Raw genomic sequence first — 25,973 nt, 5'->3', positions numbered from 1 at the left:
GCTTTACTGTTTTCTCAGCCACACCACTCATGAGCTGACCTTCTTGCCCCATAAACACATATCTTGTATTAAAGTAATTTATAGTGATAGCCCTCAAAACATTCAGAAACAGTCTGAAATGTGAAGGTCTTTATCCAAAGTTTTCAAGGTCTCTCTCCTAGCACCTTCTCCCAAGTTGTGTATGAAACCTCTACCCTCAGTTCCTTTTCTTACCCCCAACCTCCACACCTTCATTTTCTTGATGTCCATTTCCCTTTCTCTGGGTGAAACTCACCTCTTTTAAGACTTCAGTAGGACTTAAGCAGTTCACAGGCCTAACACAGTATGACAACTAGGTTCCAGATACTCTAGCAGGAGAACAGGTTTAAACCTCAAAAATGAGCAGTTGAATTGCAACTGATTGCATACAGTTTTATCATACTATAAAAGTATATTGAGTAGGGTCTTTTATGAAAGCTTGTAATGTTCTGAATCTGATGGTCATTAGGAAATATGTATATAAACTGTGGTGATCTATCTACGTACTGATGTATATAGAAAACTATTTTTATAATCTGTAGTACAACTTCAACTACATCTCATAGCAGGGAAGGGTACCTCCCAAGCCAGATGTCTACATGAAACCAGCTACAGGTAACCATCCATTGTCCAGCCCAGGAAGAGAAAATGATGGGCCATTAGAATTAATAAGGCAGCATTGACATTTCCTGTCTATCAAATCAAGAGAGAATTTCTCCAATCTGAATAATCATGAGTTACTGTGGACATGGGAGCAAGGGGGAGTAAAAAGACTTTTTTTAAATCAGGCTTGGAACTGAGAACTTGAGAGTCTTGAGGCAGGAAGCAGTCTGTGAATGCTGGGTTCCGCCCCCCCCCATAGCTAGCTGATGCACTAAGAAACTTGTAAGGCAAAAAGGTGACACGTATTAGAAAAATGATTTTATCTAATACAGAAGTGTAATGCCTTAGGTTGCATCCTTTGTTTATTTTCTGTGTAACTTGTATAAACAAGTAAACAAATAAACAAATAAACTGTGTAACAGCCCTCCCTCACTATTTCATCTTTGAATCTGTGGTGTTTCTATTCAATAAACTTTGGTTTATTTTTTGTCCCAAGCAGCTCTCTGTTCCACAAATTGTGTGGCATGCAGGGGTGGGGCCTCTTCCAGAAGGTGCAGGGCTAGGGGTCAGCATCCCCCAGCCAGCCCATCTGCGCTCCTTGGCCCACACTACCTGGGGCCCTACGGTGATTTAAAGGGCCTGGGGCTCCAGGCACTGCCACGGTAGCAGCAGCAGCAGCCAGAGCCTGGGCCCTTTTAAATTGCCAACCCCAGGGCAGCTGCTCCATTTGCCCCCCCCCCGCCTCGGTTGGTGACTGGGGCAAAAGGGGCAACAACGTTAAAGTGCTGCAGGGTCCTTTGCCACAGCAGTGCTTTAAAGTCAGCTGTACGGGCCAGTACCAGCAGCCACCTTTTACTGGTACACCGTACCAGCCCGCACCGCCTCACTTTCACCCCTGGTGGAGTGTATGCACCAAAGTTAATTGAAAACCGGCAGACTGGTTTCAGAACTACCAGGGTAACAAATCAAGGGAGAACAGTCCAAATGTCTGGTAGACAGACACTCAGAGAGACATGAGACTGGAAAGGCTGTTGGTGTCACCCTGTAACAAGTAACTAAGCTGGTGAGCACCAGGGTGAGGCCTTATGCTTGTGGGCTGGCACAGAAACCTCATGTGGGCCCTCTGAAAGGTGTTGAATTTCACCCTGTGTGAAATCACACTTCTGATTCCTCAGGTCTTTCAGTCCCCAACAAGTCCCCTGAAGCTCAACTCAGTCCCTTCTCTCTGGCCCCATGTGCATCTCTTACCTATAGTGAGATCACATTGTGTGCGTGGCAGGGAGAGGAAAAAGGGTTAAATGGCAGAAATTTCCTCTTTGTTGGACTCTGCCTAGCTTCTCCAAATCAATTCTCTCACCTTCTGGAGCTTCCATTTCTCAGATACCGCACACTGTAAACTCTCGTCTCCTCCCAATCTTCTGATCATGAGATTAGGTGACAAACATTTTAGCTCAGATTGCCAGCTCTGCTGAGGTCCAGGGATGATTTTCAGCAAAGGTAGGAGGTCCATTAGAAGTCAGGGAAGGAGAATTGAAGTATTTATCCAACCACTGTCAACCCATAATTGAAGGTTTGGATTCACTTCAATGAGATTTAAGATGAGGGTCAGGCCATTTTATCTCTTCCCCGAGTAAGTCTTCCCCTTTCTCGTTCATTTATAAAACAAAACTAACCTGTTGTATGGCTTATCAAGCTGAAACAACATGAATCATTAGCAAACAGAGTAAGTTACCTTAGTCGAAAAAGACATTGATTGAACAATTTGTATTCTAGATCTCATGCATTAAAGCTCTCAGAAAAACGTTCTACACATGTGTAAGTGCAGGTTTTCTATGCTTACAGAAAAGTCTTACAAGGCTGTGGCTGATAGGAAAGAGCATTCTGTGTTGAATAGAGATTTTCTACTCTAAAGCATGTGTATTACTTTAAAATGGTCCTTGTCTGTGCAGCCACACTAAGTATTTTAAAAATTCAATAAATCTTTATAGCAACTTTTGTCAGTAGATTCCAAAGTGCTCTGCAGTCTTTAATATATTTGTCTTCACAACACCCAGGTGATGCACTGCTATTGGCCCCATTTTGCAGATGGGAACTGCGACACAAAGAGGCTAAGTGATTTGCCCAAGGTCACTCAGGAAGTCTGTGACAGAGCAGAGAATTGAACCCTCATCTTCCAACTCCTAGGAACATGCCCTAAATGCTGGACCATCCTTCCTCCTGTTACTGATGGAAGACACTCGACTGGCAGCCTTGGATGTTATAACCTGATCCTGATTTCATTTACCCTGATGTACTTGACCATTGGACTTGAGTGGATGCTTTATTTATCCACAGAAAATGTACAGCAATGCAAGCTTCCCAGGCATTCTCCTGCCATAATCCGTCAGTTCATCAGAAGGTTCCAGGCTGTAAGCATGTACAGTAAAGTTATGACACAATCACTGTTAAAAGACTGGTCTTTCTTTCTTGTCCCTATCCACATAACATGCAGAGCGACAAAAGATTAAACCCCACAGAAATGGACAGAGGCAGAATCCAATATCTTCAGCTAAAAATAATGCAAATCCAAACACTTGTATCAAGTCTTGCCTTGCATGTCATACAGAGTTCCAATCTCACAATAAACGCAGTCACAAAAATATAATAGGCCCAAGACTCATCTTATTTATACCAGTTTTCAACCTCAATTCATTTAAACAGATTCACTCCTTACACCAGTCACGTGAGAGGAGAATAAGGCAATATAAATTAGAACATCCATTACAGAAACCAAATACAGACTTCAAACAACTTCTTCAAATGCAGCCTCAAGTTATGATGCTCCCTGCAATGCAGAAGATAAGGATCAAATGCTCACAAAGAGGAGGCAGGAAGAAGAGGTTACATATTGTTAGGTTCTGGCCAATCCAATTTGCCATGTCAGGCTAATATGCTATGGGCCACATCTCTGACTCTCCTTTCCCCCAGGGAATCAATGGTAATACCACCAGTTTGTTGCTAGAGCTAGCTTTCTGGTGAGGAAAATATTAAAGGTGAGAATGCATAAATTCATCTGCTTTTCTCAGGACACTTTTTTCCTTCCTTCTCAGTCAATGAGCATAAAGTGCTGCGGGGAGATGGAAAGCGGCTCTTATTTTGTTGACTCTGCTCTTTTGGGTAAGTTGTGGGGTCTCACTGCTGTGGCTCAGAGGCAGGCAACTGAGATTGGATGCTTGCCAGCACATGTATTTGAATCTGTACAATTCCTCCACCTACCCCAAAAGGGGAAGTTGGAAGGCTTTTCCTTTCATAATAAGCCAGTCATTTACAACTCCAGATTTCTTCCCATTTACAAATAGTGCAGAAACAGAAGACACTGAAGTCAGAGGGCTGAACTACACTACCGTGCTGCACCGATGCTGCTGCACCGCTGTTGTAGACACGCTACGTCCACAGGAGGGAGCTCTCCCATCGGCATAATTACGCCACCTCAACGAGAGGCAGAGCTATTTCAGCAGGAGAGCGTCCCCTGCTAATATAGCACAGCGTGGACACCGCTTTAAGTCAGTGTAACGTATGTCACTCAGGGGTGTGGCCTTTCACACCCCTGAGCAACATAATTTACATCAACTTAACCTAGTGCTTATAAAAGTTTGGGTCATGACCAAGCACTGGGTCATGGCATGCAAGGCACTGGGTCGCCTTGCTCAGCAACCCAGTGGCTCTGGTCAGCATAGCCAACTGGGACATTAGTCCCGTCAGCAGTGCTGCCCAGCTAAGGCAGGCTAGTGTCTACCTGCTCCGACACTGAGTTGTGCCCCAGAAGCAGCCAGCAGCAGGTCTGGCTTCTAGGCAGGGGTGACAGGGATCCATGCGCTGCCCCCTGCCCCAAGAACTGACTCCACACTCCCATTGGCCTGTTCCCAGCCAATGGGAGCTGGGGGACGTGCCTGCAGGCACCTCCGCCTAGGAGCCAGACCTGCTGCTGGCCGCTTCTGGGGTGCAGCGCAGTCCACGGTGACAGGACAGGTGCGAAGCCTGTCTCTGCACCCTGGCTGCGCTGCTGACAGGGAGCAGTGGGAGGTATGTCCGCACCCCAACAGAGCCCCCTCCCAGAGCCCCAGCCCAGAGCCCCCTCCCACACCCCAAACACCTTATCCCCAGCTCCGTTGGGTCGCAGGCATCAACAATTTTATTCAACTGGGTCCCCAGAAAAGAAGTTTGAACACCACTGACTTAAGCCATAACATAGACAAGCCCTTAGGTAAACCAGTCCCATGGCTCTTACACTATTGTATATTATAGCATGAGAGGTTATGTATGGGTATGGACCTGCCACTCAACTGCATGCACCTTAGCCGAGTTTCAGAACTGTATTGACTTATAGAGCAGAGAGTAAACAAGCTATTAGGGCCCCTTTATCAGTATCATAATTTGAGTGTTTCTAATATTGCATAAAGTCACTGAACCCTCTTATGGAAGACAGAGAGAGAGAAAAAAATGACAAGCATGGAGTGAAAGGTATGGCAAACCTCATGCAGATTAATATTAATTGTACATTCATAATACCACCTTACCTTTCATCTTGAAGTGTTTTTAACAGCTTTGTATATACTATAATCCACCTACTGGTTAGAGAGATTAGATACCAGAATAAACTAGTTAGTATGTGTGTGTGTCACCACTATCTTCTACTGGATGGAATCAAAACCACTCAAGCAGATTTCATAGGTATTATACTGCTAACAGCTAATGGTGATTCTCCTTTAGCTCAAATGGTGAAGGTCTCTGTTTTTTTAGGCAGGAAGACCTACGTTTTTTCCTTGCTGTTGCTCTGAAGCTCTGAGCCACCATGGCATTCAGCATGGGGACCACTATGGAATCCCATGTGGTCACAGTTTTATTATAATATACATGTCATCTTCTGTTCCTACATAAGAAAAGATAATGACTTTTGCCACAATTATAAAAATGCTTTGGATTATAAAAATTGTTTATCATCAAGTTCTAGAGATCCGGTGGCTCAAGGGATTGGAACCTTGACAGAGACTACATAACTGGCCTGAATCTTTCCCAGATCAATAATTATCAGAGGATTGCTGCACTCTGTTCACTAGTCTATGAGAAAAGAGCGGATGGTCTCACTTCAGTATCTAGGAGACATGTATGCATTGCACAAAAAACACTGTCACAAAAGTAGCGCAACAACAAATCTGTGGCCTCATACCTACTCAGACAGCATGAGCATCTGGTAAACCCATACAGTTGGATCATAAAGAATAGCACACCTGACTCTGAAGAATTAGGGTCTCTGGGATAAAAGGGGACAAGGGCTACCTGGGCAGTTCTGAACCTAGTCAGCAGAGGCAGTAATGTGATGCAGGCACACACATCCCCACCCCTACTGGCAATAGGATGGTTCACTTTAAGTGTCCATCTACAATTTTGATTGCTTATCTGAACCACTTAGGACTTCAGAGTTCGAGCCTTCACAGGAACAGGCCTTCTTCATGTAATCACCACATCATGAGACAAAACAGAAGAGTTCTGTCCAGGGAACATGCCAATTTTACCTAAAATGTTTTGACCCAAAGCAGAAAAGCTCTCCCAGTCTAACCAACTCCCCACATAGCCAGCTCCCTACCTGGCCAGAGGATGGGCTGCCTGGATCAGCTGGCTGGATCCCTATTCTGAACTTTTTAAAAAAAACAAGCTTTTGTTTTGGTTCTTCCCAAATCAAATTTTCCTAACATTTCTGTTCCATGGAAAATTTCACATTTTTGACATATTGTTCCAATTCTGAATGGAAATTTGCAGGGTGCAAAACTCCCGTTACAGTGTCATTTTTGGTATTTGCTTCTAGTTTTGCTTAAGATACCCAGAGAAGAACCCACTTCATGATGTGTCAGTACCTGCCTTTTGGGTCTGATCTGCAAGCAGGATGTGTAGCAGCTTTTGAAAACTACAGATAATGAAGAAAATACTTGTGAAATATTGAAGTTCAGAAAAGGCTCATTTCAGACATAGGCTCTAACTCTGGATGTAGATTAGGGTCAACTCTTACACTATCAAAAGGCGTCCCTCCATTCATTTCCTGATGGCAGTCACATCGAAGAGGGCAGGGACTGAATATGTCAAACAGGCTAACCTGCCCTCTTGCTCCCAGAGACGGTCACTCTAAATCAGGTTGGAGGCACACTGGATGGTAGTGTTTGGAAGTGGGCGGATTGTATGCTGCTGCTGCTGGCAGTGCTGTACCTCCTCTGGCTAAACAGAAGGCTCCATTTTCTAGGCCTATCAATCTAGTACCTTTCTCAAGCTCTCGGATACTGGAGCTGGGAAATTTTTTTTTTTTTTTTGGTTCAACCAGCAAACGAAAGAGTCAGGAAAAATAATATTTGGTTCAGTTTTGAAAATGGTCTCAATATGTCAGCCAGTCTATTTTGGTGCACATAAAATGATTCATTTCAGTCAAGTTTAGCAAAATGTGTTTAAGTGTGTGTCTCCGCTTATACCCTTTAGTCCAGTGGTTAGGGTACTTGACTGGGAGTGGTAGACCCACATTTAAACCCTCATTCTGGAGCAAGGATTTCAACTCTGATATCCCCCCTTCAGGTGAGCATCCTAACTGCCACGCTGTAGGTTATGCTGGGCGTGGGTTGTTCAGAGTGTCTCCTATTGAAGCTGCTCCATTTTGCATCAATACATAAATATTCATTGGGTCAGAGAAACTGAGAATGGCAGTTTTCTGAAGCTGGCCCTAAATTTTTTTCCCCCTAGCCTAAACAAATTGAGTCAAATTCATTAAAAGTTTCAAGTGCATTTTTAAGCAAATACACTAATTGTCTGATTCTCCCCCCCACCCCAGCATTAACATTTACCCTCCTTTGAGAAACAGTTTGAGATCAACAGATGAAAGGTGCTACATGAGAGCTTGATGTTTAATTTTTGGTTGGTAATTGTAATAGTAATAAACAAAGAAAAATAAATTATTCAGTTTCAAATTCATAGCAGGTGAAATCACCTCTATGCAAAGGGGGAACTTGAGGTCTGTGCACAAATTAAACCCCATTTAAGCTCTAGTTTGAGAGGTTATATGGAACTGAAGTGGTGCATAAGCCTCATGTCCCTTTGCACCAGGGTGAATTTCACCTACAGTGAGGATGTGTCTAGATTGAGTGGGAGGGGAGTCAAAAGCTCTAACTTGAACTCAACCTCTTTTCCTAATCTAGACAATATCTAAATAGGGATCACTGATGGCCAGAAAGTTTGATGGTCTTGGATATGAGAACTGAGAGAGAATAAAAGGCGATTTCATCCTATGGACAGAACAATAATTCAGAAAGTCTGCTTGTGGGAGGAGTTTGTAAATTACTATGAATAGTTCAATACTTCTAACTGTGTTAGAGTCAGGTAATATTGTTCTTTCCTGTAGAGTGGATGCTTTCCTAAAGCTACTACTAATCATGAATCTAAAAGCTTTCCTGGCCTCTCCTTGACTTTCTGAAATGAATCTGTAGGTTTCTTAATCATTAGAAGGGGCATCATGTAAAGAACCTGGCGTTGGGAGCAGACTACAAACATTGCCACAAGGAATCATCATGTTCTGTGATGAATGAAGTGAAGACTAAAGGAAACCAACAAGGACTGACCACAGGAGAACCTAGCAAGTTTGCATGCGAAAAGGAACCTGTATCCATTTTCTCTTGTTTAGGAGAAGAGGACTTCATACCTCCAGATGGATATGGACCAAGGTGGAGATCTCTCTTTTCACTTGAAACCTTCAGAGGAATAAACAAAATCTACTTTTAATAGCAGTATATACCAAGTAATACAGAGGGAGGCGGGGTGCATCACTGGTATTTTATATAACATCTCTTGTAGTTGAAATACCACCAAGTACAGGGCTGCTTAGTGAAACAACTAATCAGGCCTCATAAGTCAAGCGATTATATTTCAGTACAGTTTAGTAGATTGCCAACTACTATAATTTGAGATTTTTTTCTGCTACTTTGGTTTACTCCTTAGCTGTAAACCCTTTTTAAATATTCCTGGAAGGATTGATGCCAAGAACATCAGAAATGCAAGGAATTCCAGACCAAATTAACTTGAATGCAGGAGGGTCACAAGCTCCTTGAGTTATATACCAACAGCCTCTCATATTAAACTGATCAGGTAGTGCTTTCATTGCACTTAACCACTCATTTCATGGAGATTTATTAAGATGGTGAACAACAAGTGAATAAATGCCAATTAATTACAAGGGTGTATTTATTGAATGTTAGGAACTCTGTAGCAGACATGTACCAGTTTGTGTCATTATCAGAATCCATTTGATAGCTAAGGAAACCCAAATCCATATTTTATTAATTAAAATGAAGAAAAACATAGAATTCTGTATTAGTCTATTTACCACAGGAGTCAATCTCTACATACCCTCTAGGAGGACCTGGGGGTGGTGAGGGGGACCCAAACCAAATAAACAAACATGAAGAGATTCTTAATGGTGTGTTATAGTTAAACACACAGATATTCAGTTTACAGTAACAGAACCAGATAACATCTGACATGTGAGGAGCTGGTCTCTAGGCTCATCAGAAAACTCCTTCATAGTATGTGAGGGGGGGAAAAAAAAAAAAAAAAACCCACACCAACCTCTGTCTGTTCATTGTGTCTGATGACAATGACAAAAAACTGCCTGCTGGAAAATAAATTAAAAAAAAAAAGGCATTAAGCAAAGGAAACTTTTAAACTGGCATACAGAAAAGCCGAGGAACTTAATCAAATTGGGAAGAGGTAGTGTCATACTACAGATGGATACAATACAAAATGCTGTCTGGCCTAGGGAGTGAATCAGTTAGGCACCAATCTATTTCTAGGTCTCAAACAATAAAACCATCCTAAGGACCAACTGTTTTGTGAGGGGGCGGGGGTGGGGGGAGAGGCGGGAAGAGAGAGAGAGGAAAAAAAAAGAGAGACAAGGGGAAAATGCATACAATCAGCCAAAATACTCCCAGTTCAAGTGTCAAATGGGACTATTTACCACTGACTTCAATTGGAACAGAATTAGACCCCTTTTGAAAGTCCCACTTTAAGAATGCCTTCTCAGAAGGACAACTGGTCATTAGGAGCTCAGCTCCCACAGATTTTAAGTACCAAAATAGAGGCTTATTTGAAAATCTGACTCTAAATTATCACCACCTATGGTCACAAAATTAGTGGTATCTGAACATTTGTATGAATTAAACATTGCTTGCTCTTGTGCATGTGAAAAATGCAGACAAAAGGAATGTGATCACAGTCGTTTGAAATTTGGTTTCTAGTTTACCAAAATATCTCTGAATAGGTTTCCCCATCACCACACAATATTTATCACCTCTTCTCGTGATGTTGGCAGTGTTAATGCCAACTAAGTCCCTCTTTGAAACATCTGAGTCTCAGGGAAGCCAGATTTTAAAAATTAAAGAATGTTTTAATTTTTTACCATCCATCATTGCTGGGCATTGAAAGACTTGGGAACTTGAAAAGAATAAGAAATACTGTTTAATCTGAAAAGTTGGCTTCTCCAGAATAGCCAGATTTTTATAAGCAATTTGGAAGAGGACTGCTGATAAGAATCAGAGCAACCAGAGGTTCCAAGGACAACTCCTGAGAGACTTATGGGTTTTGGACTCTTGCATGTTTCTGAAGCCTTTACTACTAATGTTATTTTCAAAACTTGAGGGAATAGGGGTGGGGGAGGAAGGAGCCTCTTAGGTTCCCTCCTTCCACCCAAAACATTTTGCTTAGAAGAAAATATAGAAACAGGATCATTTAATGGAAAAGGGCCAAGATAAATCACCTGTCCCCAAATTTAGACCTGTGTTAGTAAAAGCAACATTTTAAATGATGAAAAGTGAAAGGATTTTAACATTTTGTACTTTTCACTATTTATGCTGCTTATTTACATTTGGTCAGCAGAACTACACTGGTCAGTTTCACTTCCGGGCTCTATCACACACACTGTTAATGGATAGTGAGAGACAAGGAACCATCCTGAGGCTAATCCCACAGGGAAGGAGGAGACTCCACAGAGAGACAGGACTTGCTAGACTTGGAGATAGGTCACTCATGGTGTAGTTGCCTGTTAAGACCAAAGTACCCTAAAGACCGGAGGAGTCTATGGTAAAAATGGGACTCCAACTCAGCTGAATGCTAGAAACCTCTGGCCCAAGGGACACGGGGTCAAGGCATTACATTATTTGTTTTTAATATATTTATTAAAACAGGGAAGATGTAGCATGATGAGTGGAACTGGAATCAGAGAGCCCATGCTCCCTTAAGGGGCTGTTATTGACATGAAAGCAGGGAAACACAAGCAGTGGAATTAGGCTGGAAGTAACTCCACCACATAGAGCTAGAGCAGTGCCCAGGATTTAATAAAGTTTCACTTATTCAGCTTAACCTGCATTTCGATTTGCTCTGTGCTAATAAAACATAGAAAATGTTTATCTGATTTTTAAATAGAGCAAAAATTTAGAAATGGCAATATTTTCTGGCTTGTTTCCAATTACCACCAGCATGGGTGCAGAGGGACTGGAGGCAACAAAGATTCATTGTTGTCAACTCATGTTTTTATTGCGAGTCTCATGATATTTAGTTTTTTTCCTTAAAGCCACAGTTCCTGGATTCATGCAATAGGAGAGAATCTCAGATATATTTTTTTAAGTAAGCCTTTAGCCTTCATGGTTCAGGGGATGTCATGTTCTTCTTTACCAGACATGGATACCAGATGTGATCATCTTAAGATCCTTTAAATGCTCCGCCAGCTACGACTAAGGTTCATTTAACTAGGGTATGTTACACACAGCACCACCTAGTAACTGAGCAGTATTATACAGGTTAGCATTTCATTACAGGAGAAAAAATTTAAAAACGTGATCCATGCGCACCTTAAAGTCTCAGAAACCTAATAAAATGAGCCTAAAATGTATTATTTTGCAAAAAACAAACAAACAATCTTATGCTTTTAAAGCCAAACTCATGATTTTATAAGGCCTGAGTATAAGATCTTGTGTTCTAGAAGTAGAGCAGGGGCTACATGACTGATGTGCCACCCACAAGGGAGAAAGTGGGCAAAGAGTAGGTTGGAGAGTAGCTCCATCCCTCTTATCCCCATGTGCTAGCCAGCAGAGCTGGCTGGACACACATGCGGGAGCATGCTGCACCCTACAAAGAGCTGTAGCAGTTTGCTTATCCTCAGTGCAGCAGGTAGCCCAGTGAAGTTGTGCTTTGGAGGGGTACACAGTCTTGCTGAAAGTAATTTATAATTATTCAGGTATGAATTGTTCAAAAACTTAGTCTTAGGGATGAGATGCATCTTTTTCCCCTCTCTCCACTTAGTGAGACAGAAATCTCACAGAGACAGGTCTCGTCAGTGCTGGCTCTCTAGAAAGAGCCCACACAAAAGGCATAAGGCTGCTCTTTTGCATCTCCTAATCATTCATGACAGACAACGATGGAAAACAAGAGCCAAGCAATGCAAGTCAGGTGAATTAAGCTAGCCTGATTTGCATATTACGAGATGAAGCTCTTCATATTGCTCCCATGAAGGAAGCTATCATTGCAAGGAGCAGCCATTCCCAGCGTTTATTTGCCAAGCCAATGCCATTGAGATGGGATGATTTCACTTAAAGACAAAGGAGGGCGGCTACTTTTAAAATGATTGCTATAATTTTAAAACTGAATGACAGTTAACGTCTCCTTCTTCTCCTACAGCACATAATTGAAGCAATATCACCACCACCTCATTAGCAGATGTTGTAAGCTTTGAAAATATTCCTTAAAGCACCACTGATACTGCTTGGAGAACTTTGGAAAAAAAAACACATGGTATTTAGGAGCAAATTTAGTTATGTGTCACATTTCCTGACTCAAACAGAAAGATCTTTGCATTATAATCGATAGTAAGAACAGTAACAGCATTCTGCAGCTAAAAAAAAGTCTTTTGATTACAGGAATTGCCCACAAACTGGGCCTGATTTTCAGCCATGCTGCTCCTGTAGCTTCCATGGACTTTAAATGGAGGTCAAGATGCTCTACTGCTCTGGGAAAAAATGCATGCCTCAGGATTGCTCTCCAAGCATTTCCATTAGTCCAGCAGCATACACGTATGCTCTAGGGCCTTCTAGCTATCCCCCAAAGCAACTCCCATTGGCACACTTTCTTGCTTTGGAGCTCACTTGCTCTTGAAATCATAATCCTTTACTTGTGATCTCAGAGTTTGCTTTGAATCTGTTATTTCTAAACCTCTTTGTCTATTCCTATTATGATACTGATGATGACTTCTACTAACAATAAAGCTGATCAAACCTTGCAGCCAAAGACAATGCTGTATCTAAGCAATATGGGTGAAATCTTGGCCCCTACTGAAGTCCCTGGCACAGCTCCCATCAGCTTCCATGGGGCCAGGATATCACCCCATGGGTACAAGTACAACACTACCCATGAGGTCATCATGTTGTGTCACGACGTGGAACATCACACAGTGCGCTGAATGATATTTGGGTTAAGATACAAGTGCCTTGAAACCAGGCCAGAAATGCTCATGGGTGTAGCAAAGGGATAGCCGCTTTCTGAGTCTTCTGTGTCTCTCAGACTTTTCCTGTTGCATCCCTGTAATGCCTCCTTTCTTCAGCAGGTGGCATAACGCAATAACTGGGATTTCCCAATTCCTAATATGGTATAAGCATAGGAAGCTGGTGAACTGCTAATTAACAATACTCCTATTTCTATGCAAATATCTGTAGAGGCTAGATACAAAAAGAGAGCCCTATCAGGCCATCTAGTCCATTTCCCCAGCCTCTACTAATGCAATTTTTTTCCCCTGAGGTACATTTTCTAATGATTTCTTCACTAGTCTGCTTTGAAAGTCCAAAGCATTGGGATTTCCACCAGCTCCCTTGGGAGACTATCCTCAGTCTAATAAATCTCAGTGAGAAAAACCTTTCCTGATGTTCAGCCTAAACCTTGTGGTTTTGTCCCCTGGATTTTTCAGGAAAACCAAGAGAAAACCATGCCAGGTGCCCCAGTACATTCGTCTCTAAGTAGAACTCTGTCTCTACTTTTCTGGGAGGCATCAACACTTCTTCAAATAGCCCTATTAATAAGAGAATTGACACAAGCTGCTCCTTGGGGGCAGCTTGGGGTTTTTGACACCTGATTACAAAGGAATCTAAAACAAGCCCCGAATCTTGCTTGGAGATACATCAGGAGCATTAGAGGTGACACTCAATGCCCCAAGGAAAGAAAGGGCAGCAGAGCCAATCCTTCTAACATGCACATGCTCAAGGTCAAGATGTGATGGTTAACACCATGTCTCTAATAGCAGGCAGGCTTCCCTGTGTGCATGCTTCATTTATTTCAGAGACCTTCAAGTCAGCCAGAAGACATTACAGAATACAGGCTAAGAAATTCCCTCTTGGACCCTGGGAGTGCATATAGCATGACCCAGTCTTTCCTTGGTTTTGTACAATAGATAAACAGCTGAAGAGCTATGAAAACCTAACAAGAGAGAGACTTATCCATGGAATTCCTGGGAAAAGAAGCAGCCTAATGAAACGGCATTTTCATATCTGAGTACATCAGAACCATTCTGGATCATGGGTAAATATATATCTACTATTATTTTCATCTCTTATTTATATGTGAGTCTCATAACAGGAAGGGAAAAGGAAAGAAGGTTATAGTTAAGGCACAAGGCTGGAGGTCAGGAAACCTGTTATCCATTCACAACTTTGCCAGATTTTCTGAGTGACCTGAGGCAAGTCATCTTAATTAGTGGTACTACCCCCTGCCCTGGAAGTTGAAAGGCTGAATTCATTAATGTTTATAAAGTACTTTGAGGTCCTTGGGTGGAAGTTGCTAAAGAAACAAAGTACTTTGACCCAGATTTGTAAAGGTAATTTAGCCATTGCAGTGCTCAGTGTCGCAATGTGTAACCAATTTACAAGCCTAAGCCTCTTTTTCCAAAGGGATTTAGGTACTTAGAAGCAGGCCCAGGCTGGTAAGTAAGTTAGGATTTTATAGAGAAACAGTAACTAACAGCAGCTATGGAGTATATCTTCCATCTAAAAAGAAGTGAAGCCACATAAGGGCTAATTATCCACTCCAGTTGGAGAGCATGTTAATGCCAATAACCTCTCATGATCAATGATGCTGACAGAGCTAGACAAATTAGCATTGGTATTGCACTCTTAGCCACTGCCAGGAGATTATTGACCAGTGCCACTGAAAGTGGTTTCTGCTTCATGCCCAGAAACAAGTAGTGACCACTGCTTCCCCAATGCAGCCCCATTCTAAACACCAGATGCAGAATGTGTCCAGCTCTGAGTGGAGCCAAAAACCACCTGGGGCAGTCCCCATGATATTCTGAGTCAAACCAGCAGAGTCAGCATCAACATGGGCACTGAAGTCAAGCCTTGGCGCCTTCAGTGCCCCAGTGGGCTGCCCGGGGCAAACTGGAAAAAGTATAGGACAGTCACCCAGCGCAACTAGTCATTTTGCTGTCACTAGTTAACAGTCTGCTCCATCTGTGTGGTATTACTTGCATATCACAATTCAAAAGGTGCGCATGGCACTTCACAGGCTAATGAAATATCCCTGCCCTAAAACGTTTACAACCTAAAGTACAGAACACAGCAGAGGATGCCAACAAAGAAAGAAGATGGCGGCATGCACAGTGTGGGTGTTCATGTGTGACTGTTAAAGAGTTAAACAACACTACCTCACTCTTGTCAGTCAGTCAGTCTCAAAGCACTTTCAAAGAACAGTATCATTATCCTCATTCTGCACATAAGGAAACTAACTGAGGCACAGGGAGAGGAAACCACTTGCCCATGGTCAATGAGTAGGCCAGTGGCAGAGCCGGGGATAGAAGTCAGTCTGAGTCCCAGTGCTCTTTCTACTAAGAGACACTGGCTAGATATCGTAACTTTAAAAAAAGAAAAATCCTCCCCCCCCCCAAAAAAAAATCCTTACTGGAAAGATTTTTAAAACTAGACTGGAAAGAAAACCAGAAAGCATGCTGCCAGTTTCACTCCTGTATTGGCCCAGGAAAATAGACCTGATAACACAATGGGACTTTTCCATCTCTAGTTTGTATGACTAATTACAGCACTAATGATTACACTGTGAATTGCCAATTACTCACCAAAACTACTCCCCTTCCACCAGTCTTGTTAAGCCACACAGGAAACTAAATAAAGTCATGAATGACTGATGTAACAGACCCCAGGGATTCACAAATCACTGGCTTTTATGGATGGCATCAAGGGTAAACCTTCTATATTTTATGACCACTACTGTACTTGTTTCTCTTACGGACTGCATATACTAATCACAATGGTTGTCTTAGAAGATTTATAGTTGCTTCTCATCTTTACTATAGTTATTAGCAGCTTTAAAAAAAAAATATCAAGAAAATAAGTTAATATGAGACCAGGAAATTCAGAGCAGAGGGGTCAGAAATAGGAATTTTTCCATGGGCTGCAACTTTGTTTACCTGAATGTCAGAGGGGGACACACTCAATATATTTGTGTAATTAAGTGAATTATTAATGCAACTAATAGACATTAAGGGACAAGACCCTGTTTTGGGTAACTGAGGCTGGTATGCACTCCACATCACTAGGGGTTGGATTCTAATCCTCACAATACAGATGAATGCTTGAAAATCTGAACTGGCCACTAATGCCTGCGATTTGGAAATTGGATTGTGTTGCTGCTGCAGTTAAGGGAAGTTGTGCACTTGTATCAGAAGGTGGAATTTAGCTCAGAGACTTATACTTTTTTCCTTTGTATAGAAAGTGTACGTGTGAGCACGTATGCAGGAAAGAGAGAAGCAACTAATTTGTAGCATGTAATTAGATGAACTTCACCTGTTTTCCTGATTGCAAGTTGTCCCTAAAAAATTTCCTGTTTTCCCTCAAGTTAATTTAATGAACAATTTTGACAAATAATTTTTGGTCTGGCTGTACCCAGAATTCTCTCTCCTTTGACCTTCCAAATTTGGCCATTGAGCTGGTCTGCCAAACAGGAGAATGTATGTTATCCCCGACACAGGAGTGTAACACTGAACAGGTTTCAGAGTGGTAGCCGTGTTAGTCTGTATCAGCAAAAACAACAAGGAGTCCTTGTGGCACCTTACAGACTAACAAATTTATTTGGGCATAAGCTTTCATGGGCTAGAACCCACTTCATCAGATGCATGGAATGGAAAATACAGGAGCAGATATAAGTACATGAAAAGATGGGGAGTTGCCTTACTAAGTGTGAGATCAGTCTAATGAGACAATTCAATTAAGACTAGGATTCCAAAGGAGGAAAATAACTTCTGTAGCGGTAATGAGAGTGGCCTGTTTCAAACAGTTGACAAGGTGGTGTGAGTAACGGTAGGAGGAAAATTAGGTTTAAGTTTTGTAATGACCCAACCACTCCCAGTCTTTTATTCAGGCCTAATTTGATGGCATCCAGCTTGCAAATTAATTCCAGTTCTGCAGTTTCACATTGGAGTCTGTTTTTTGAAGTTTTTGTTGTTGAAGAATTGCCACTTTTAGGTCTGTTATTGAGTGACCAGGGAGATTGAAGTATCCTGGAGAACACTTCAGTCTCCCTGGTCACTCAAAACACTTGCTCTGAAGCTAGTTTCAATTCTAAAGTACCTCTTTAACAGCATAGCTTTTTCAAATTGACCAGTTAATTGCAGCGCTGGCCACCTTTTCCAATTTGAGGAAATGTTTAAAGTGCAAATTTTCCTCCTTTCCTCCTGCTGGTAAAATTTTGCTCTTCAGCAAAGCTGGGTGAAATGTTTGGTTAAATAATAAATTCACCATAAAATGCAATTTCAGACCAAAGCTGTTTGTGAATTTGGGTTGAATTTTGTGTCTGAATTTTTAAAAAATGGAAAGTCAAAATGGATTTGTTTCATCATTGAGATGATTATTTTGGTTTAAAAATAAATAAATCTAGCTAAATTTCTAAAAAGGTAAAAAAATCAAACACTCAGCCATAATGAAGTTAAAACCAAAAAAAAAAAAAGTTTGGGGTTAGAGTAAACATTTTGTAGAATTCCAAATCCCTTTATAGGAGAGATTTTTTTTTTCATTTTGGCAAGAATCCCAACTGACACTTTTTTAAAACGAAACTTCCTCCACCCCATATTTCCATTTGACCATCAAACTGAAAAAAATCAAGTAGTTTATTCACTCAGTTCTACTGATGAGTCAATTTAGCGAGAGATCCACTCAAATATCCTGGTCCCCCAATCTGCACTGAATTTCCAGAGCCTTACAAGCAATGGCAGACAACCTGCAAAGACTGAATGCAGCAATTTTAGCAGAGTCTTAAGCAAGAGGATTGAGGTAACATAACCTAACCAAACTATGGCTTCGGACTGACATATCACCTCTCTGCCAGTGCAAGAGGGTGTCCTATAGTATGTTGTCAAGTACAATATGTAACGATGTTTTAAAGGGACTCAGATGATGGGGCTCCCACCGCTTTCCTTTAGGCTATTCCACAGCCTTATAGACTTTGATCTGGGATTTTCAGCTTAAAATGTATCTTGCTGATTTTCACCACCTGCCCTTCCGCCTTAGAGACCGGGGAAGTTAGAAAAAACACACTACTGGACGGCCAGACAGAGGTATAAGGTTGGGCTGGAAAGAATAAAATAGCAGCCCAAAACTCTATGATATTTGGGTCTCAGAACAGTGTGAGTTATTGTTTTAACATACTAGTGTCTTTCCTGTCCAGCTTGCTTTGGTCACAGCTTGTTTCACAGGGGTAGTCTCTGAAAACTGATACTTTCCCCACATGATATTCCTATAGTGTGACACTCAGTGAAGTGAGACATAAAATGTCTCACTAATACTAACCACAATATTCCAAAAGTAAAGTACTGGCATAGTCAGAGATGTACTACAAAGAGCATGAGGTTGGGGACAAGAAGAGTTGGCAATTGCCTGCCCTTGGATGTCAGACCATCAAATAGCTAAAAACCAACAGCTGCTCATAGACCTGAACAAGATCATTAGCACTACAGTCACTTAACTTTCTTTGGTGCCTCAATGCTCCATCTCTCTCCACTTTATGCTTTTTTTCACCCTTCGCTCCCCTTGTCTGTAGTGAGCCCACTTGCTGTCTTTAGACTGAAGTTAAACAGCTGTGGCAAAATTCATTTAGGGAAAATGACACTCAAACCACCATTTTCTACCCCTCTCTCTGTGTGCGCGCTTTTTTACCATGCTCATCACCTTAGCACCCCATGCCAAATGATCTCTCCACTTCCCCGCCCAGGTTCATTCATATGTGGTGAGCAAGGAGTTACAGCAAACAATCTGATTTTCATCCAAATGCTGAAGGGAATCTGCAGTCATGAGCCAAAGCACATCTAGCACTCTGGAACTTTGTTCAGAGATGCACCCAAAAGTCTAAATTCCTAATCAATGCTTATCTGAACTCTAAGCATCTTTGGCCAAATCCATTCCTGGTGTAACCCACTGATGTCAGTGGCATTGCACCAGAAATGAATTTGACACCCTTTTTGTCTGCAATACAGGCTACAGAGGGTCTTGAAAAAACTGGGTTGGAATCTCTTTTGCAAGATTTCTGGTACTGCTAGTTAGAAAAACAACCTAGGAGTAGCCATTAGTGTACTGTTTGAGCATTTCCAGCTCTTATCTTAGCTGAATCCCACAGACAGATGCACATACACACACACAAAAATAGGATATTGATTAAAAAAAGGTAAAGATTATTAACACAACATGGTTTAATGGGTCTTATTTTATCTAAAACAGCTTGCTCATCACCATGTGTAATATTTTTTATAATATGACTGCACTGAGAGGATCAGACTAAATAAAGCTATTTCATCCCCATTCTTCTGTATCACCTCATGAAATACTAATATATTGGCTTTGTTTGCATCAATTAGTGAATGACATTGCCCCCTAGTGATTGGCCCACAGAAACAAAGAAAGGATACTGTTGCTACTGATGGAACCCTGTGTTCTGGAAGTTGAGGGACAAGGATTTTAGCTGTGGTTCCCCACAAATGTGTACTATTTATATAGTATTGATATTTGTGGGCTGTAACTCATGACTGTTGCGGTAAATCTCAGACATTTGCACTACAGCACAGAGCCAAACTCTGCCAGTGCTTCATGAGCAGAGTTCCAGCTGACTTCATTGTGACTTCCTAGATGATCTGGTGGTCCCTTCTTGCCATAAAACTCTATGGCTATGTGGAGTGCTTATAGATTCAGGCCCAACGTGACTGAAATACAGCTCTTGGGGGTTAGAAATGGCAGGCACTGGGGGTCATTTCTAATTGCCAGTTTGGAAAAGTGTGCCCTGATCATCCAAAGAAGCCCCAAGTTTGCCAGCCTGAAACGAAAGCATCGAGTGTTAAGGTTCAGCCGTGAGAAGGAAGCATGGCTAAATCCAAAATTCTGTCAGGTGACCTAATTACCAGCTCCCCCATACATACGGTATGGGAAGGTACTTACCTTCTGGGCCTCCATTTCCCCACCCCTAAAATAGGAACAGTGATCTCATCCTCCCCCCCCAAAAAAAGGATAACTGAGGATTAATTCATTAATATTTGCTAAGCACTTTGAGAGCCTTGATTAGCAGATGTACTAGGAGCGTGAAGCGTTATTGCTGCAATATGGTACTGGTGTCATGTCTCAACATTAGTCTAGAAAAGCCCGGCATGCTAAGATGATTTTGGCTTGGGCAGTATAGTTTACAGCCCAAGTCATTGCTCTCCTTTTCCTTGGCTGAGAGGGATGAAATCACCTCTTTTAGTTAATAAAAAAAAAATGGTCCCTAGCACATTTAAAATGGGATTGCTTTGGGATTTATATTCCCATTTCAAGTGCAGGATAATGCACACCATGCACCAGACAACCTTTTTAATACAGAGGCTGATGAATTGCCATATGCAGTTCTTCCTGCACCTCAAGAATTTTCTCCACCTGTCATCCCTTGTTTGCGTTTTCTGTATGTATCCATTCACACAGCGGCACCAACTGTTAAGCCTTGAGTCTGGTCTTTGAAGTTCCTTGTTGATCATTCTCTCCACCTCAGTACTGCTAGATTTCAAAAGGCAGCACTCTCCAGGGGTTAGGAATGACCATCATCAGCCTCACTTACTTTGATAGATGGGACCCAAACTCACAGCTAGGGTATAAAGCTTTCATTACCATTTCCCCTCATACCAGCAGCCCTGTGAGCCATAAAGCAACCTCAGCAGTATTTTTACAACTTGGAGAACTGGTTAAACTTTATATCTCCTCTGTGCATAACCATCCATAGGAAACAGACTCACTAGGGCAAGATGAACAACAGAGAAAAAAAATACACATTCAAAGAAAGAATGAATCTCTTTGTGTGACTATGATATGCCCAAAACCAGCATGGAGACTGTTCAGATCATGGTTGAATTTCATCAGGAGTTCGGGGAAACGTTTTGGCTTCATCAGATTAGTAGTAGTGCTGTTCCAAAATAGAATTTCAATCCTGTGGGATATTCCAGTATTTCAACATTTGTTCCAAAACTGAAATAGTGAAAATCATCAAAGAACATAAATTGAAGAACATTTAAATATGGAAACATTTTTCAGTCAAAACAAAAAACATTGTTTCAAACTTTTCCAATTAAAAAAAAAGTTAGGTATAATTGGCATTCTTAAAAACACACACACACACACACACACACACACAAAACCACCACCCTACTACATCAGGAAAATTATTTGGTTGAAAAAATGTTTTACCAGCTCCATTAGGTAGTTATGTCCATCCAACTGCCAGCACACAATAGTTCCTTATAATACATTCTATTTATTTCTATACACCTCTTCATTAATATCCAAGCACCTTACAGACATTGACATGTTAATTCTTTACCTCACTGTAGTGTTGTAAGAATTATTATCCCCAGTTACAGATGGGAAATCGAGACACACAGCAATTAAGCAACTTGCCCAAAGCTACACAGGAAGCATTTTGCAACACCAGAACGTGAACCCAGGTGTGGTGTTTCAGGAAACCCAGACAAATGCCTTAGCCACAAAACCATCCTTATCTCTCAAGTGTTTTGTCCACCTGAAAATATCCCACAAGATGGCATTGCCAGCTCTTCCCTTTGGAGATTATTCCACAGTCTAACAGATCTCACTGTTAAGATACATATCCTGATGTACAGCCCTTTACTTAAATGTTTAATACCAGTCAAAGCCATTGAACTCAATCAATATTTATTATTAATTTAGCCTTTACTGTATTTGTATAGCAAAATGATTAGTGATTCTATTCTGATTCAGTCATACATAGCTGGTCATAATTATTTCTCAAATAGTTTAGAGAGAATTTTCAGCATGATTCAAACATGGGGTAATGGTATGGACAACCTTTGTTAAGTGTTTTGAGAGCTACTAATGAAAAGTGTTATACAGAGCTGGGTATTAATATCACTAGTCATGATTTGCTTTTCATTGTATGGAGTGGTTGGTCACCTAAGTCAGAAGGTTTATTGTTTCCGCTTCCTGACTGGATGGCTGACGCCTCTGAAAAAGGGAAAAAAAACTACAAAAACAAGGAAGTGATCGGCCAAAAATCACTGGGAACAAGTTCTTAAAGCTTTTAGGATTCACAAATATTTTTTGTGAATGGAGTTCAGTCATCTGGATGAAAACCAAGATAAGGCTATGAATCATAGTGAACCAATCATGCTGCTTTTATTCACAAAATTACTAATGAATTTTTGTTTATTTGTAGGGCTGTTGATTAATCGCAGTTAATTCACGCAATTAACTCAAAAAAATCACAATTACATTAATCACGATTAATCGCAGTTTTAATCGCACTGTTAAACAATACCAATTGAAATTTATTAAATATTTTTGGATATTTTTCTACATTTCCAAATATATAATGATCTCAATTACAACACAGAATACAAAGTGTAAAGTGCTCACTTTATATTATTTTTATTACAAATGTTTGCACTGTAAAATGATAAGAAATTAGTTTTCAATTCATCTCATACAAATACTGTAGTGCAATCTCTATTGTGAAAGTACAATTAACAAATGTCGATTTTGTTATATAACTGCTCTGAAAAAAATTTAAAACTTTAGAGCCTACAAGTCCACTCAGTCCTACTTCCTGTTCAGCCAATTGCTAAGGCAAACAAGTTTGTTTACATTTACAAGAGATAATGCTGCCCACTTCTTTATTACAATGTCACCTAAAATCCAGATGCTTACATGCCAGATACGCTAAACATCCATATGCCCCTTCATGCTTCAGCCACCATTCCAGAGCACATGCTTCCATGCTGATGATGCTCGTTAAAAAAATAATGCATTAAACTTGTGACTGAACTCCTTGCGGGAGAATTGTATGTCCTCTACTGTTTTACCCACATTCTGCCATATATTTCATGTTATAGCAGTCTTGGATGATGACCCAGCATATGTTGTTCATTTTAAGAACACTTTCACTGCCGATTTGACAAAACATAAAAGGTACCTATGAGGTTTCTAAAGGTAGCTACAGCACTTGACCCAAGGTTTAAGAATCTGAAGTGCCTTCCAAAATCTGAGAGGGATGAGGTGTGGAACATGCTGTCATAAGTCTTTAAAGAGCCACACTCAGATGCGGAAACTACAGAACCCGAACCACTAAAAATAAAAAATAAAATAAATTAACCTTCTGCTGGTAGCATCTGATTCAGATGATTAAAATGAACATAAAAAAACAAAGAGTCTGGTGGCACCTTAAAGACTAAACAGATTTATTTGGGCATAAGCTTTCATGGGGAAAAAAAAAACTCACTTCTTCACTCTTTGTTGTTTTTGTGGATACAGACTAACACGGCTACCCCCTGATACTTAAAATGAACATGCGTTGATCTGCACTGCTTTGGATCATTATCAAGCAGAACCCATCATCAGAGTGGATGTATGTCCTCTAGAATGGTGCTTGACGCATGAATGGGAATACATCAGATGACATTGTAAACAAGAAATGGGCAGCATTATCTCCTGCAAACGTAAACAAACATTTGTCTGAGTGATTGGTTGAACAAGAAGTAGGACTGAGTGGACTTGTAGGCACTAAAGTTTTACAGTGTTTTATTTTTGAATGCAGTTATTTTTTGTACATAATTCTGAATTTGTAAGTTCAACTTTCATGTTAAAAAGATTGCACTACAGTACTTGTATTACTATTTTTAATTCACCTATTTTTACAGTGCAAATATTTCAAATAAAAAATATAAAGAGAGCACCAAATACTTTGTATTCTGTGTTGTAATTGAAATCAATATATTTGAAAATGGAGAAAACATCCAAAAATATTTATATAAATGGTATTCTATTATTGTTTAACAGGGTTATTAACTGCACAATTAATCGTGATCTATTTTTTTAAAATCACTTGGCAGTCCTATTTATTTGTTCTAATATGGGCCTGATCCAAAGGAAAAACTTCCATTGACTTCAGTGGGATTTAGATCAGGTCTTATATGACCCGCACTAACAAATTTTACACTTTCATCCTAGTTGTACCGCCTTTGGTCTGTGCTAAACAAGTAGTTGTATTTTTGCTGTTCACAGACTTCAAATACTTATATGTAACTTTTGTCTCTCCCAGCTTAACCAATACATCAACAGTGATGCTAATATGACTTTGCAGCTTGATACTTACTATACATGCACTCGTGTTTGTTTTCACATTAGATGGTTATCACATCAGGAGTGCTGCTGAGTCCAAAGAACCCTGTGAAGAAAAGGTGAACAATTCTCTCTTGCTCCAACTGGCAACATTCAGACACCAGAAGCATACCCCTAGAATATTGACATAGGTGCTGGAACTAGGGGTGCTGCAGCACCCCCTGTCTTAAAGTGGTTTCCATTATACACAGAGTTTACAGTTTGGTTCAATGGCTCTCAGCACCCCTACTATACAAATTGTTCCAGCGCCCCTGTATATTGATATATTATTATGCAGTTAAGGAATGTTAAACATGTTTCATTTAAAACAAATGAAAGTGCGTGATTACAGTCAGAGGAGTGATTTGGAAGGGGTGTTGTGTGATGCTGTATTTACTCTTCCAGAGCAGCTCTCCCCTTCTCCCCCCCACTTCTTGGCTTGACTAGATTGCATACACCAAATAAATAAAAGCAGCACTCAATTTAAAAGTCAAAAGCTATTTTACCAAACTGCCAGTTCTGCAAACTCAGAATCTAGAAGGTAAGACGACAAAAAAAATAAATAAATTCTGCAAACAAAACAGTGTAACTTTGGACTTCAACACTTAGGAGTCCCTTCTGGAAGCAATGTAACTCAGGAAAGAGATTCTGGAGATGATTCTAAGTTTCCAGGATTTTTAATTTGCTGCAGAAACATGGCAATCAAACAGCTTTTTAAGGCCACAAGTTCACTGTTCCCTAAGCAGGCAGTGCAAGTCATGTTTGGGAAGAACAGCTTGGCAGAAGCGTTCACTGGTTTTTAATATTACAGGTCAATAAAAGCAGATAGGCAGACCTACTACACATACTAAAATTGGGTTTTTTAAAGAATAACAGCCTCATGATGTATAGAACGACTTATGAAATAACTTCATTTTTAGACCAGCAACATGCCCATTGCAGTCCTATGGTAGTGCAGCATATGGCATTAAGAAAGCAATGAAAAAATATTTTCCCCAAAGTTAGATTAAAAGCATCAATTAAAATCCCAGTCCATAAGGGCAAGAGAAATAGTGAGGTCTAGACAAAAGTGGACTGGAACTCAGGAGATCTGAATTCTGTTCTCAGCTCTGCCACCAACCCAGCTCAGGCCCAATCTCTAATGGTGTTTATACAGTGCCTAGCACAATTGCCACCCCCTCCACCCCAGTATCAGCTAGACCGCTAAGGTGCAAACTGCAATACAAAAAATCATCATGTTACACTACCAGAATGCGTCATGTGATAGGATCTGACCAGTGAGCACCATTGGGATGACTGCAGCAGACATTTTGACTAGGGTGACAATGGTTTGGGGGTTATTTATTTAAGTCTTAGAATTGAGCTAGTAATTGTTATCTTAGCTGTTTCATTTTGCAGTAGGGAACTGAGGGAGGGTAAAATTGACCATTGTGCGGAAAGCCATAACGAGGCCTATGCACCACTTAGCTCTGTTTTCTACCTGTCCTGTGCCTTCAACTCATGCTGGCCCTCTGCACTGTTGTGAATTTCATCCTTTTGAGATCCTGGGATATTAGTGGAAGGGCATCGTATGGCAGTTTCCATGGTCAGACTCATAGGCCCTTGTTA

General features: G+C 40.9%; 1 protein-coding gene across 3 annotated transcripts in view; it reads right to left on the bottom strand.

Moving 5' to 3' along the window:
- The window catches only part of LRFN2 (leucine rich repeat and fibronectin type III domain containing 2), a 221,629-nt gene that overhangs the window by 186,337 nt on the left and 9,319 nt on the right, over positions 1-25,973 (bottom strand). The window contains exon 2 of one of the 3 annotated variants that reach the window (XM_050948520.1): positions 24,361-24,432. The exons of 1 other annotated variant lie outside the window; for it this stretch is intronic. The gene's annotated coding sequence lies outside the window, so the exon portion shown is untranslated. Of the gene's footprint in view, positions 1-8,332; positions 8,384-24,360; positions 24,433-25,973 lie in introns of those variants that run through there. One more of the 3 variants, XM_050948521.1, reaches the window with a different exon arrangement.

The sequence above is a fragment of the Gopherus flavomarginatus genome, chromosome 4, assembly GCF_025201925.1.
Source record: "Gopherus flavomarginatus isolate rGopFla2 chromosome 4, rGopFla2.mat.asm, whole genome shotgun sequence".
Lineage (NCBI taxonomy): Eukaryota > Metazoa > Chordata > Testudines > Testudinidae > Gopherus > Gopherus flavomarginatus.
Note: the sequence above shows the minus strand (reverse complement) of the source record. Positions and strands in the feature narration are given on the sequence as shown.